We start from the raw sequence: 12,787 nt of genomic DNA on the forward strand, positions 1-12,787 counted from the left end.
GATCTCGGCTCACTGCAACCTCCGCCTCCTGGGTTTAAGTGGTTCTCCTGCCTCAGCCTCCATGAACAGCTGGGACTACAGGTGCATGCCACCACACCCAGCTAATTTTTTTTTTGTATTTTTAGTAGAGAGGAGGTTTCACCATGTTGGCCAGGCTGGTCTCGAACTCTTGACCTCAGGTGATCTGCCCACCTCGACCTCCCAAAGTGTTGGGATTATAGGCATGAGCCACTGCACCCGGCTGATGTTTTTTATACAAAATTGAGGGGCTGTACATACACAACTGGAATGAATTTAATTTAATTCGCTCCTCACAACATCACACCAAATAGGAATTGCTAATTCATTCTATAGCTGAAAAGCAAAAAGTGAGTTAGCTGTGTGTCCTTAGGCAAATAACTTAAGTTCTCTCTGCTTCTAGTCCCCCAGTAGAAAAAAGTAAATGGCAACATCTTCCTTCTCTACCACACAGGCATGATGGTCAGTTTTGTTTGTTAATTTGGGTGGGTTACAGTTCCCAGTTATTCAGTCAAACATAAATCTAGGCGGTTTGCATGGATTTTGTAGATATAATCCAAGTCCATATTAGTTGGGTTTAAATAAAGAAGATCATCCCAGGTAATCTGGGTGGGCCTGATTCAATCAGTTGAAATATTTTAAGAGCAAGGCTGATGCTTCCCTGGGGAAGAAGAAATTCCACTCATGAACTTGGCTGTCCTGGACAGTCCCAGCATGGTTTTCCTGAGAGGCCGCCCTACAGATTTTGAACATGCCTAGCCAGGCCCCACAATTACATAAACTTATTCCCTGCAGTAAATCTCATAATGTATATCTCCCACTGGCTCTACCTCTCTGAGCACAATGGAGATGTGTTAAAAACTAAAGTATTATATATATGCAAGGTATTTTATGGTGCCTCTGGATTGTGTGAGAACACAGTTTACAGTTTCAATGTGCTGAGGAGGATGGCAAAATAGAAAGACTGAGATCTCTTGTTGCGCGCTGCAGCCGACCGAGTCTTATCTAGAGAACAAGCTATGGTGGTCGTTCCAGAAAGGACTCTGCAGACACAGACTAAAGCTGGCATCGGACCCTGCATCATGGTCTAGGTTCTCTGGAAAGAAAGAAGAAAGAAAGAAGAAAGAAAGAAAGAAAGAAAGATAAAAGAAAGAAAGAGAAAGAAAGGGAGAGAGAGAAAGAGAAAGAGAAGGAGGGAAGGAGGAAGGGAGAGAGAAGGAGGGAGGGGAAGGAAGGAAGGAAAGAAGGAAGGAGGAGGGAGAAAGAAAAAAGAAAAAAGGAGGGAAGGAAGAAGAGAGAAAATAAATAAAGGAAGAAAGAAAGATAAAAAGGAAAAAAGAAAAGAAAGAGAAAGAAAGACAAGACTGAAAAACACACATCCGGATGCTGGAATGTGGCTTGATCTCTAGCAGGCTGCATGATATTTAATAATAATAATAATAATAATAATCTCTTTGGAACTCCATTTTCTCACTTATAAAATATAAGAGGTAGGAGTTGGATCAGATGATCTCTAAGGACCTTTTTATTAGACCTAAAAAGGCTATAAGCTCTATGTTTGCTTAATATCCATGATTACGTCTTAAAATCTTTTTTTATTGGCAGCTTTATTGAGGTATCATTTACATACAATGAAATTCACCAAATTTAAGTACACAGGCTGATGAGTTTTGAAGACACACATGCAAAATGCACACATTTGTGTCACCACCATCATCACAATCATGATTTATAATATGAGTCTCCTCCCCAAGCTTGGCCTGTCAGACACTGATCAGCTCTGTGCCTGTGGCTTTGCCTTTATTAGAATCTCATCGAATGGATGTATGTATTTTTTTGTGTCTGGCTTCCTTCACTTAGCACAAAGCTTCTGAGATTCATGTTTAGTGTGTTTGGTTATAACTTCACATTGGCTATTGTATATCTTCTAAAATAGACGTTTATATCTTTTGCCCATTTTTTATTGGGTCATTGATTTTTTTCATTGGAGATGTATAGAAGCATATTTTTTGAAAGGCAATGAATACAATGAAAGTTGATTTTATTTTTCCTAAAGCTTCTTGAGTGCATCTTGTCCCACGAAATTCCCCACTTGGAGCCACCAATGGCTGGAGACGCCATTCTTCTTTCTCTCTCTGCCACCCTGGAGGTGCTTGCTCCCTTCCACTGCCCAGGCTGCCACAGAGGAGCACACCCTGGTGCCCCACACTGGCCTGATTCTTACTAGTGTCCAGGCTGGACAGAGGCTGGGTCCTTGAAGGAGAGGACAGAGCACCAGCTTCTACCCCTGCTTCTTGGCTCCCATCTTTGGGTGATTTCCCCAGCTGCAGAGTTAAAGACTCTGGCCTTTGTCATTGTCCCTGAGTCTGTCCTCCTGGTCCTGGGTCCAGAGACCCCGCAAGGCCAAATGGGCAGGAGGGGCTCTCCATCTCATTAGATTCTGCTTCCTGACTGGCTGCAAACACTCAGAAAACCTTACAGGGCTGGGCATTCTCCACCGAGGCTACTTTCAAATCCTGAACAAAAAATGAATGCTAGACACATCTGTGGGGCTGGGGGAATGGGAAATGTACTTGAACAGACAAGAAGATTATTCCAGCCCCACTCACCCCCAGAGGCTAACTGAACCCCAGCCCCATTTCTCCCCTTTCCCAGCCTGCACCGTTAGGGCATGGTGCTGGGAAGAGCCCATCATCTCTCAATGCCCTGCACTGGGCAACAGTGAGGGAGGGAGGCCTTGACCCTATGGCACTGGGACAGGCGTGTGCCTGGATACCTAGGGAAATGCTGTGGCCCACAAGGGCAGATCTGCATGGGGGTCATTGATGGGCAGCACCCTTCAGGTGCACACCCAGTTAAGTAGCTTGTCATGTGTCAGCCTCTGTACCCTACCACTAAGTGCACAGTCTCTGGGGGAAAATATTTCTTGTTTTACACACAGCTGACTGATCACACACCGACGACACACAACCTGCTTATAAACTGCGACTCCGCTGTTGGAATCTTAGAGAAAACTTGAGTGTGCTTCTCAGGCAGGAGTTTACCCTTTAAGCGGAGAAAAAATGGATTTTGTGGCTCAGTTTTTCTTTCTATTCTAACTCTATCTAGTCCAAAATGGAACTGAGGAGGAATGAAACAGCACGGAACTCTGTGAAATTAGAATGGCAACCATGGAAGAACATTGTCTTGGTTCAACTCCAGGGGCCACCTTAGATCTCTTATTAAGAGATATTAACTGGAAAGCAATTGCATAGTAGCCTTCCTATGATAATCCCAAATTTGTTTGTATTCCAGAATGTCTTTCTAGGATGCTCCAAAATCCCCATCTCTTAACCTATGAAGCCTTCCCTAGAATCTGCAAATTCTGGGTCTTCAGAGACTTGCTGGTCACTTGCTGGACAGGGTGCCTGTATAAGGGTTCTGGGGAGTTTGACTCAGTGTTCAGCCAAGATCCTTCCAAACTTTTAGAGTCTGATTCTGGGATTCCCAAGGGGACCTGGAGCCTTTCTCAACACCCTCCATGTGGAAGAGCACCTGCTTCATCCTCTGTTGCAACACACACAAAGAACCATTGTGAAGCTCCATGGTGAGTTTCAATGAGTTTATTCCACCATGTACAGCTCAGGCAGGCATGGATTTATAGGTATGCTTGTGCTATGTTTCATATTCAAATGTATAGATCCAACAGTTTACTTTATCAGCTGCGCTCTTTGTCTTCCTTGTGTTCTGTCAAGCATCAAATGCAATGTCATCTCTGTGTGGGTGCTCTGCAAATGCTAATTGGTGATGACAAGGATAATGATGTTGACAAATGGCCCCATAAAACTGATGAATCATTCAGTTGGAGAGTCCCAGGTTTGGCAGTTATGTAATGTCGCTTCACCAAACAGGTAATGTTTCATACCTCAGAGCAAGATGGAACATTCTGCCTGCCAGGGCCTCATTCATTTCTATTCACAGCCAAAAAAGCTTCTCTGAAGAGTAGAACCTTTTTTTTTTTTTTAAAGAAAACATCGACCAGGTAGGCAGACGTTTCAGATAAGAGATACAGCTGTTTGCTTTGATTCAGGCCTCTACCAAAACTGCTGCTCAAACTCCCACACCAGCTGGCAGTCAACTCAACAAACAGGAAGGAGCAAGAGCCTGAATCAGATCATAGAACAAATAAATGAATTCATGTGAGTCTTAACACCTCGATGGTATTGTTCCCACCTTCCTGTGCAAAGGTATGGACATCTTAAAATAAGTAGGCTATGGAGTCGGTAGGTTTAATAGGTAAGGTTTTGGTTAACCAAAAATTTGACAGTTTTTGACCTCCAAAAGCACAATTTTATATGGTTCAACCTAATGAAAGATTCAAGAATTCTCAGAATGTATATATTCCAGTATAGGTATTGGTTAATATAAAATTTAGCACACTCCTAATATTTGTTTCCTGGCAAATTCATGCTTATTCTTACTTGGCCTCCCATTTTAGGTATTTCACATGTTTTCGAAAAATTCAAAGTCAAAAATTTTAATTGAAAATTAGAATTTTAAACAGAATTTCTTTTCCTTTGCTACAGAATCTAAAATCCAGTACATTTTCCAAATTGGTGCGAGTTGTGCAGATCTGACCCACTGACCTGTGATATTCAGTCTTCACAATCATGAACAATTTTTTTTGTTTTTGAGACAGAGTCTCTCTCTCTGTCACCCAGGCTGGAGTGCAGTGGCATGATCTCAGCTCACTGCAACCTCCGACTCCTGGGTTCAAGCTATTCTACTGCTTAAGCCTCCTGAGGAGCTGGGATTACAGGCATGTGCCACCACACCTGGCTAATTTTTGTATTTTTAGTAGAGACAAGGTTTTGCCATGGTGCTCAGGCTGGTCTCGAACTCCTGACCTTGTGATCTGCCAGCCTTGGCCTCCCAAAGTGCTGGGATTACAGGTGTGAGCCACTGCACCTGGCCATGAACAATTTTTAAAATGTGAATTTTTTGCTTGTTTGTTTTTTGAGACAGGGTCTTACTCTGTCACCCAGGATGAAGTACAGTGGTATGATCTCAGTTCATTGCTGCCTTGACCTCCTGGGTTCCAATGATCCTTCTACCTCAGCCTCCTGAGGAGCTGGGACTACAGGTGTGAGACACTGCACTTGGCTAATTTTTATCTTTTTGTAGAAATGGGGTTTGGCCATGTTGCCCAGGCTGGTCTGAAACTCCTGAGTTCAAGCAATTTGCCCACCTCAGCTTCCCAAAGTGAAGGGATTACAGATGTGAGCCACCACACCCAGTTGTGAATTCCTTTTGATAAGATGTGCTCTCTCCATTGCCAAAGTCCTGTATGCTTTCTACAGATTTGCTTGAACATTTGCATGTTCCTATAGGGCCCTCCAGCATTTCAATTTTTCACCTCTGTCTTACAGGACACTGATATCTCATCGCTCCTCCTCCAATGTGATGAAACTTTGATGAAGTCAAGGTGTTAGGACGGGAAGCCATACTTCCTCCAGAGATTCCACGTTATGGCTCCTATCTTTCTATGAGTGAGAGCAAAAGGAGACAAGATTCCAGGGAAAGATGCTCAGCTTCTCTTAAATCCAAAAGATGCAAATTAAAATAAGATGTCTTCTTTTTAACCTCTAACTTTTATAAAAGTAAATAGATTAAATAATATTTAGGGTTGGTGGGAGTATGGAGAAATGGGTCCCCTCATTTACTGGTAAATTGATGTAATTTTTTGGACCAAAATAGTTGGGAATATTTATGCTTTTTAAAAAATACATACTGTTTGCCTCAATGAATCCACTTATATTCTTCAAAAGTAGTCACACAAGCATGGATGTTACATACATCACATATTCAAAGATTTTTCTTGTAGCATAGTTTATAATAAAAAAACTGAAAAGAACCTATAAGTTTATCAATAAAGAGATTTTAAATTATGGTTACGTACAATGGTTAAACAGAATGAGTTGTATCTGTGTAGATAGTTGTATCTGTGTGTAATGAAAAGGTGTGCAGGACAACCGTAAGTGCAAAAAAACAAACTTCAGAACAATGTTTATAGTATGATCCTAGTAAAAAACAAAATAATAATACTTTGGTTGGCAAGGCTCTTCTTCATAAATAAGGGAGAGATAAAGACTTCTGCACAAAAACAGAGGGAGGGAGTTCATTACCACTAGACTTGCCTTATAAGAAATACTAAAGGGAGTTCTTCAAACTGAAAATGGAAGGCTGCTAATTAGTAATATGAAAACATATGAAAGTATAAAATTCACTGGTAAAGGTAAATATATAGTCAAAAATATGAAAAATAACTTTACAATAACCCATTAAGTGATACACAATATAAAATGATGTAAAGTGCGACATCAAAAATAGAATGTGTATGTGTGTGTGCAGAGCTTTTACACAGGATCAAAGTTAAGTTGTTATTAGCTTAAAATGGGCTAGTATACCTACAAGATGTTTAATATGCCTCATAGCAATCATGAAGCAAAAACCTATAGCAGATACGCTAAGATGAAGAGAAAGGAATCAAAGCATATCACTACTGAAAAGCCTCAAATCACAAATGAAGACAGCAAGAGAGGCAAAAAGTAGTAAAAGGGCTGCAAAGCAACCACGAAACAATGAACACAATGACAATAATCACTTCTTCTCTACCAATAGTTACTCTCAAAGTAAATGGACTAAATTTGCTGATCAAAAGACACAGGATGGTTATACAGATTTTAAAAAATACAAAAACAAGGCCTGGCACAGTGGCTCACACCTATAATCCCTGCACTTTGGGGTCCATTTTGGGTAGACTGCTTGAGGCCGGGAGTTCTAGACCAGCCTAAGCAACATGGTAAAACCTTGTCTCTACTAAAAATACAAAAATTAGCTGGGTGTGCTGGCGAATGCCTGTAGTCACAGCTACTCAGGAGGCTAAGGCAGGAGAATTGCTTGAACCTGGGAGGCAGAGTTGCAGTGAGTCGAGATTGCGCCACTGCACTCCAGCCTGGGAGACAGAGTGAGACTGAGTCTAAAAAAGAAAGAAAAAGCTGGGCACCGTGGCTCACACCTGTAATCCTAGCTCTTTGAGAGGCCGAGGCGGGCAGATCAGGAGGTCAACAGATCGAGACCATCCTGGCCAACATGGTGAAACCCCATCTCTACTAAAAATAGAAAAATTAGCTGGGCGTGTGGTGCGTGACTGTAGTCCCAGCTACTCGGGAGGTTGAGGAAGGAGAATTGCTTAAACTTGGGAGGCAGAGGCTGCAGTGAGCCGAGATCGTGCCACTGCACTCCAGCCTGGCGCCTGGCGACGGAGCAAGACTCTGTCTCAAAANAAAAAAAAAGAAAAAAAGAAAAGACAAAACCCAACAGTAAGTTGCAAAAAGAGACTGGCTTCACTTTTAAGGGTGCGCACAGACTGAAAACGATGAGGTGAACAAAGATATTCCATGCAAATGGAAAGCAAAGAGCACAGGAGTAGTTATATCAGACAAAATAGGCTTTAAGTCAAAAACTAGAAGGTCATTATGTAATAAAGGAATCAATTCATAAAGAGGATAGAACAATTGTAAACTATATGCACCCAACATCAGGTACACTTATATATATAAAGCAAATATTCACAGAGCTAAAGGGGGGAGTAGACAGCAGAGACTTCAGCACTCCACCTTCAACAATGGATAGATCATTCAGACATGAAAACAATAAGAAAACATTAGACTTGCACTAAACTTTAGACCAAATGGACTTAACAGACATATAGAGAACATTCCATCCAACGGCAACAGAATGCACATCTTCTCAAGTACCTGTGGAACATTCTCCAGGACAGAGTAAATGCTGGCCCCAAAGCAAATGCTAATAAATTTGAGAAGATATAGCTCATATTAAGTATCTGTATGGATCACAGTAGTACGAAACTAGAAATCAATAACAGGAGAAAAACTGGAAAATTCAGATACATGGAAATTAAACAACATGCTTCTAAGCAATCAATGGGTAAAGGAAGAAATCAAAGGGGAAAATACAAATATTTTGAGACAAACAAAAATGGAAACAAAACATAATAAAACTTATGAGATGCAGCAAAAGCAGTTCTAAGAGAGGAATTTATAGCAAGAAACACTTGCATTAAAAAAGAACAGGCCAGGCATGGTGGTTTACCCCTGTAATCCTAGCATTTTGGGAGACCAAGCTCAAGCTCAGTAGTTTGAGACCAGCCTGGGTAACATAAGAGATCTCTATCTCTACAGAAAAATAAAAAATAAAACATAAAACATAAAATTAGCTGGGTGCTGTGGTACGAGCCTGTCATCCTAGTTACTCAGGAGACTAAGGTGGGAGGATCACTTGAGCCTGGGAGGTTGAGGCTGCAGTGAGCCAAGATTGTGCCACTGTACTCCAGCCTAGGCAGCAGAGTGAGACCGTGTCTCAAAAAAAAAAAAAAAAAAAAAGAAAAAGAAAAGAAAAAAGAGAGAGAGAGAGATTTGGATTTGATGGTTCTGTGGAAAACGAAGTGAAGTGCATGCCACCACGCTCAGCTAATTTTTGTAATTTTAGTACATTTTAGTAGAGATGGGATTTCACCATATTGGTCAGGCTGGTCTTGAACTCCAGACCTCAGGTGATCCACTTGCCTTGGCCTCCCAAAGTGCTGGGATTACAGGCGTGAGCCACCACGCCCAGCCACAAATCAGAGTTTTAAAGCAACATACATCCCGTGGGTTAAACTTCCCTTTTGACCCAACATTCCTTCCTTAAGTGCCTTCTGTAGTTCTAGCTCAGTAGGGAGAGCATAGAATAATTGTATGAGATTTGTTTTAAAACTTTTTTTCCCATTTTTATAAATAAGTCAATATTAAACTTTTATAAATTAAACTTTTGGCAATTTATTTTTTTTCTTTCTTAAAGGAAAATATACCTTAAATTTTTTTTAGCAGTGTGAAATATACACAGTAGAAACTCTGTTATTCTCTGTTATTAGAACCTAAATGGAAATGCATTGTTTCCCATATTGGCGTGTATCTACAAATATTAAAGAAGGAGAAAAGGTAATATACTTTCAAGTTTACCAAATATGGTGTGTATTCAAATAACACACAATGAGCTTATCAAAATTGTACCAAATATTCGAACTAACTTATTAATTTTATTTTAATTATTATGTTCAAAAGCTTGGAATATCAGATATTATTTTGCATCTGTAACTAACTGTGATCCTCATTTCTTGTAATTTCTTGTGCTTGTATATTACTTCTTCTTACTAGATTTTACTTTTGGAAACAAGACTTTCTTGAGGTCAGTTTGGTTTTGCTGTTAATTTACTTGTTTGACTTTATAATTTAATTTAATCTTACAGAATACTTGTAGATTAGAATGTTTTTCATAAATCCCCTCACAGACAAAGAGGAAAACTTCCCGCTATTTTATTTCCCTCATAGGAAAACATACTGGGAAGAAAATGTTTAGCATTTTAGTATAGTGTAGCTGTTGCGAACAGTTCATGACTTGATCTTCATTTGGAAATCTGTACTGACAAGGATTAAGTTTAAGGATTGTATAAATCATTAAAGCTGTGGTCATTTCATATGGAGGTTGATGGAAAATATTTTTGTCCTAAGTTTTATTTGCTGACTTTTTCTGTCAATGAGGGAGGTTGTTGAACAAACTGAATATATGAAAGTAGACTTACAGCAGCTCTCACAATGCGTTTAAGTGGGTACCACTTTTTCTGTTTAGAATAATAAAAAACCTATTTTCACAGGTTCCTTAGAGTACGCTTGCTCTCACACACCTTAAAGGCCACTGTTGCAAGGTCCATTTTATCATGCCAAATCTGCATTCTTCCACACACCTGTAGAAAAACCTCAGTACATGCTTTGCACTCTCCTTTGCACCCTTTTCCAATTTCTGATTGCAAATCATTTTGATGCAGTACAGAAAACAGCATTTTAAAATGTCCATGTTGCCGGGTGCGGTGGCTCATGCCTGTAATCCCAGCACTTTGGGAGGTTGAGGCGGGTGGATCACCTGAGATCAGGAGTTCAAGATTAGCCTGACCAACATGGAGACACCCTATCTCTATCTCTACTAAAAATATGAAATTAGTTGGGTGTGATGGCACATGCCTGTAATCCCAGCTACTGGGGAGGCTGAGACAGGGAAATCACTTGAACCAGGGAGGCAGAGATTGTGGTGAGCTGAGACTGCACCATTGCACTCCAGCCTGGGCAACAAGAGCAAAACTCCGTCTCAAAAAATAAAATAAAATAAAATAAAATGGCCATGTTAAGAACTGGCTCACTGGTACCAACTCACCTCTATTTTGTCAGTTCGTAATTGAAGCTTTTGTTCTATCGTTTTCAAAAATAAAGTATATTTTTGAAATAATGAATTTAAGAATGAAAAAACAGGTGTGAAAAACACCCAAATTACCATTTTTGTGTATTTTGATATGCAGATGTAGCAATATGCACGGAGAGAGTCTAGCAAAGTGGTCTTTAACAGGGGGAGATTTTGGACCCCTCCCAGGGGACATTTGGCAATGTCAACAGACATTTTTGATCTTCATGCCTGGGTGAATAGGCTAGGGGTGCTGATAAACAGCTCATCACAAAGAATGAACTGGCTTCTAGAACAAAAGGACTGAGGTTGACAAGCCCTGGCTGAAAATTGCTGTAAGAATATTTGCAATGATCTCTAGCGCTGAGAGGGACATTAGCGCACTGTGTAGGGAACAATTTTTAAAAATTGTTTATTATTTATTTATTTTTAACATTTGAGACAGGGTCTCACTGTGTCTCCCAGGCTGGAGTTCCGGGGTGTAATCTCGGCTCACCACAACCTCCACCTCCCAGGCTCAAGCCGTCCTCCTGCCTCAGCCTCCTGAGGACGTGGGAATATAGGCATGCACCACCACATCTGGCTAATTTTTGTTGCCTGAGGCTTCCACAGTGCTGGGATTACAGGAGTGAGTTGCTGTGCCAGGCTTATTTTGCTGTAAACAAAGTACATTTCTTCAACAGGTAAGTTCCTAGTTTGACGCCTCTTCAAAATATGTGAAAAATGAAAAATTTGAAAAAATCTGGGTTGCTTCTCCACCCCCATTCCTATATTATGTATTGCTGGTTTCTTTATGCACCCGTCCAGATATATTTATGCATATCAAACTATGTAGAAATATAGTTTCTTATTCTTTTTCTTTCCCACCAGAAGGTACATATTGTATTTGGTTTAGCACTTTATTCTTCAACAATATGCCTGACACTGTTATATTGTTTCTGAAGTCATTTTACAATCATATATATATATGTATATATATGTGTGTGTGTGTGTGTGCGTGTGCGTGTGTGTATATATATATATATACACATACATATATATATAGTTTGAGACAGAGTCTCACTCTGTTCCTTAGGCTAGGCTAGACAGTAGTGGCACAATACTGACTTACTATAACCTCTGTCTTCCGGGTTCAAGTGATTCTCCTGCCTCAGCCTCCCAAGTAGCTGGGATTACAGCCATGCACCACGACACCCAGCTAATTTTTTGTATTTTTAGTAGAGATGGGGTTTCACCATGTTGGCTAGGCTGGTCTCGAACTTCGAACCTCAGGTGATTCACCTGCCTCAGCCTCCCAAAGAGCTGGGATTACAGGTATGAGCCACAGTGCCAGGGTGTGTGTATGTGAGCAATAGAAGCTGGGGCCAGCAGCGTGAGTTTGTGTGTGTGTTTGTGTGTGTGTGAGCGATGGAAGCTCTATCCTGATGTGTGTTTTTGCTTCAGAATAGCTTCAGATCTTACTGAGTGTAGCCATTCTTGAAAAATATGTATTCATTTGAAATTAAATAAATGAGAAATACTGAGGGAGGGAGTTGGAATTGTTGGGAGGGGTTAGTCATTTTCATTCACAAAGATGACTGTTCCACTTCCAGCAGTTGGGAAGCTAAAGAATAATTTAAAAATTGAGACAAAAATAGCTACTGCAGGCATAGAAGTATGTGCCAGTAGATGATGAATTTGCCTTCTCAGTATTGATATTGCTGTATTAAGAATGATAATTCCATGTCTTTAGACACTAGTGCTCCTTCATCGGGGAATAGCTCTCTACAGCACTCCGGTGTCACATGCTCACATATCTGCTCCTACTCACTGCACTGAACTTAGAGGGTCCACGTGCCCAAAGAGCAGGGCTCTGAGGGCTGCCTCTTGCCAAGAGCCAGTGGAAACCGAGGCCCTCAGTCCTTCAGCCCCGTGGAACTGAAATTCTGCCAACAACTGATTCTTCCCTCGTGCAGCCTATCACCCATCTGGATTACAGCCTCAAGGAGGCCCCTGAGAAGAGGACTTGCTAAGCTGTGCCTGGACCTCTCACTCATAAACACTGTGTGATAAGAAATGTGCTTTGTTTCGAGCTGCTAAATTTGTTGTAATTTTAATGCAGCAATAGATAACTATCACAGTTGTGAAATCACCACTTTTGATAATGACTAAGAGCCAAACCAGGTGCCAATCCCTAAAATTTCCCTGTCAAAGAGGGCACTCTACTGTCATTCCACTGGCAAATAGAACATGGCGCATACTTCCTGCATTTCAAGGAATCAGGAAACAGAATTATTTCCACTACAAGCTGGGGCCTGTAGGGTGTGTGTATGTGAGAGGTATGAGCTCAGGTCTGCAGGGTGTGTGTATGTGAGAGGTGTGAGCTTGGGTCTGCAGGGTGTATGTGAGAGGTGTGAGCTCGGGTCTGCAGGGTGTGTGTATGTGAGAGGTGTGAGCT

Source organism: Cebus imitator, unplaced genomic scaffold, assembly GCF_001604975.1.
Source record: "Cebus imitator isolate Cc_AM_T3 unplaced genomic scaffold, Cebus_imitator-1.0 Scaffold196, whole genome shotgun sequence".
NCBI lineage: Eukaryota > Metazoa > Chordata > Mammalia > Primates > Cebidae > Cebus > Cebus imitator.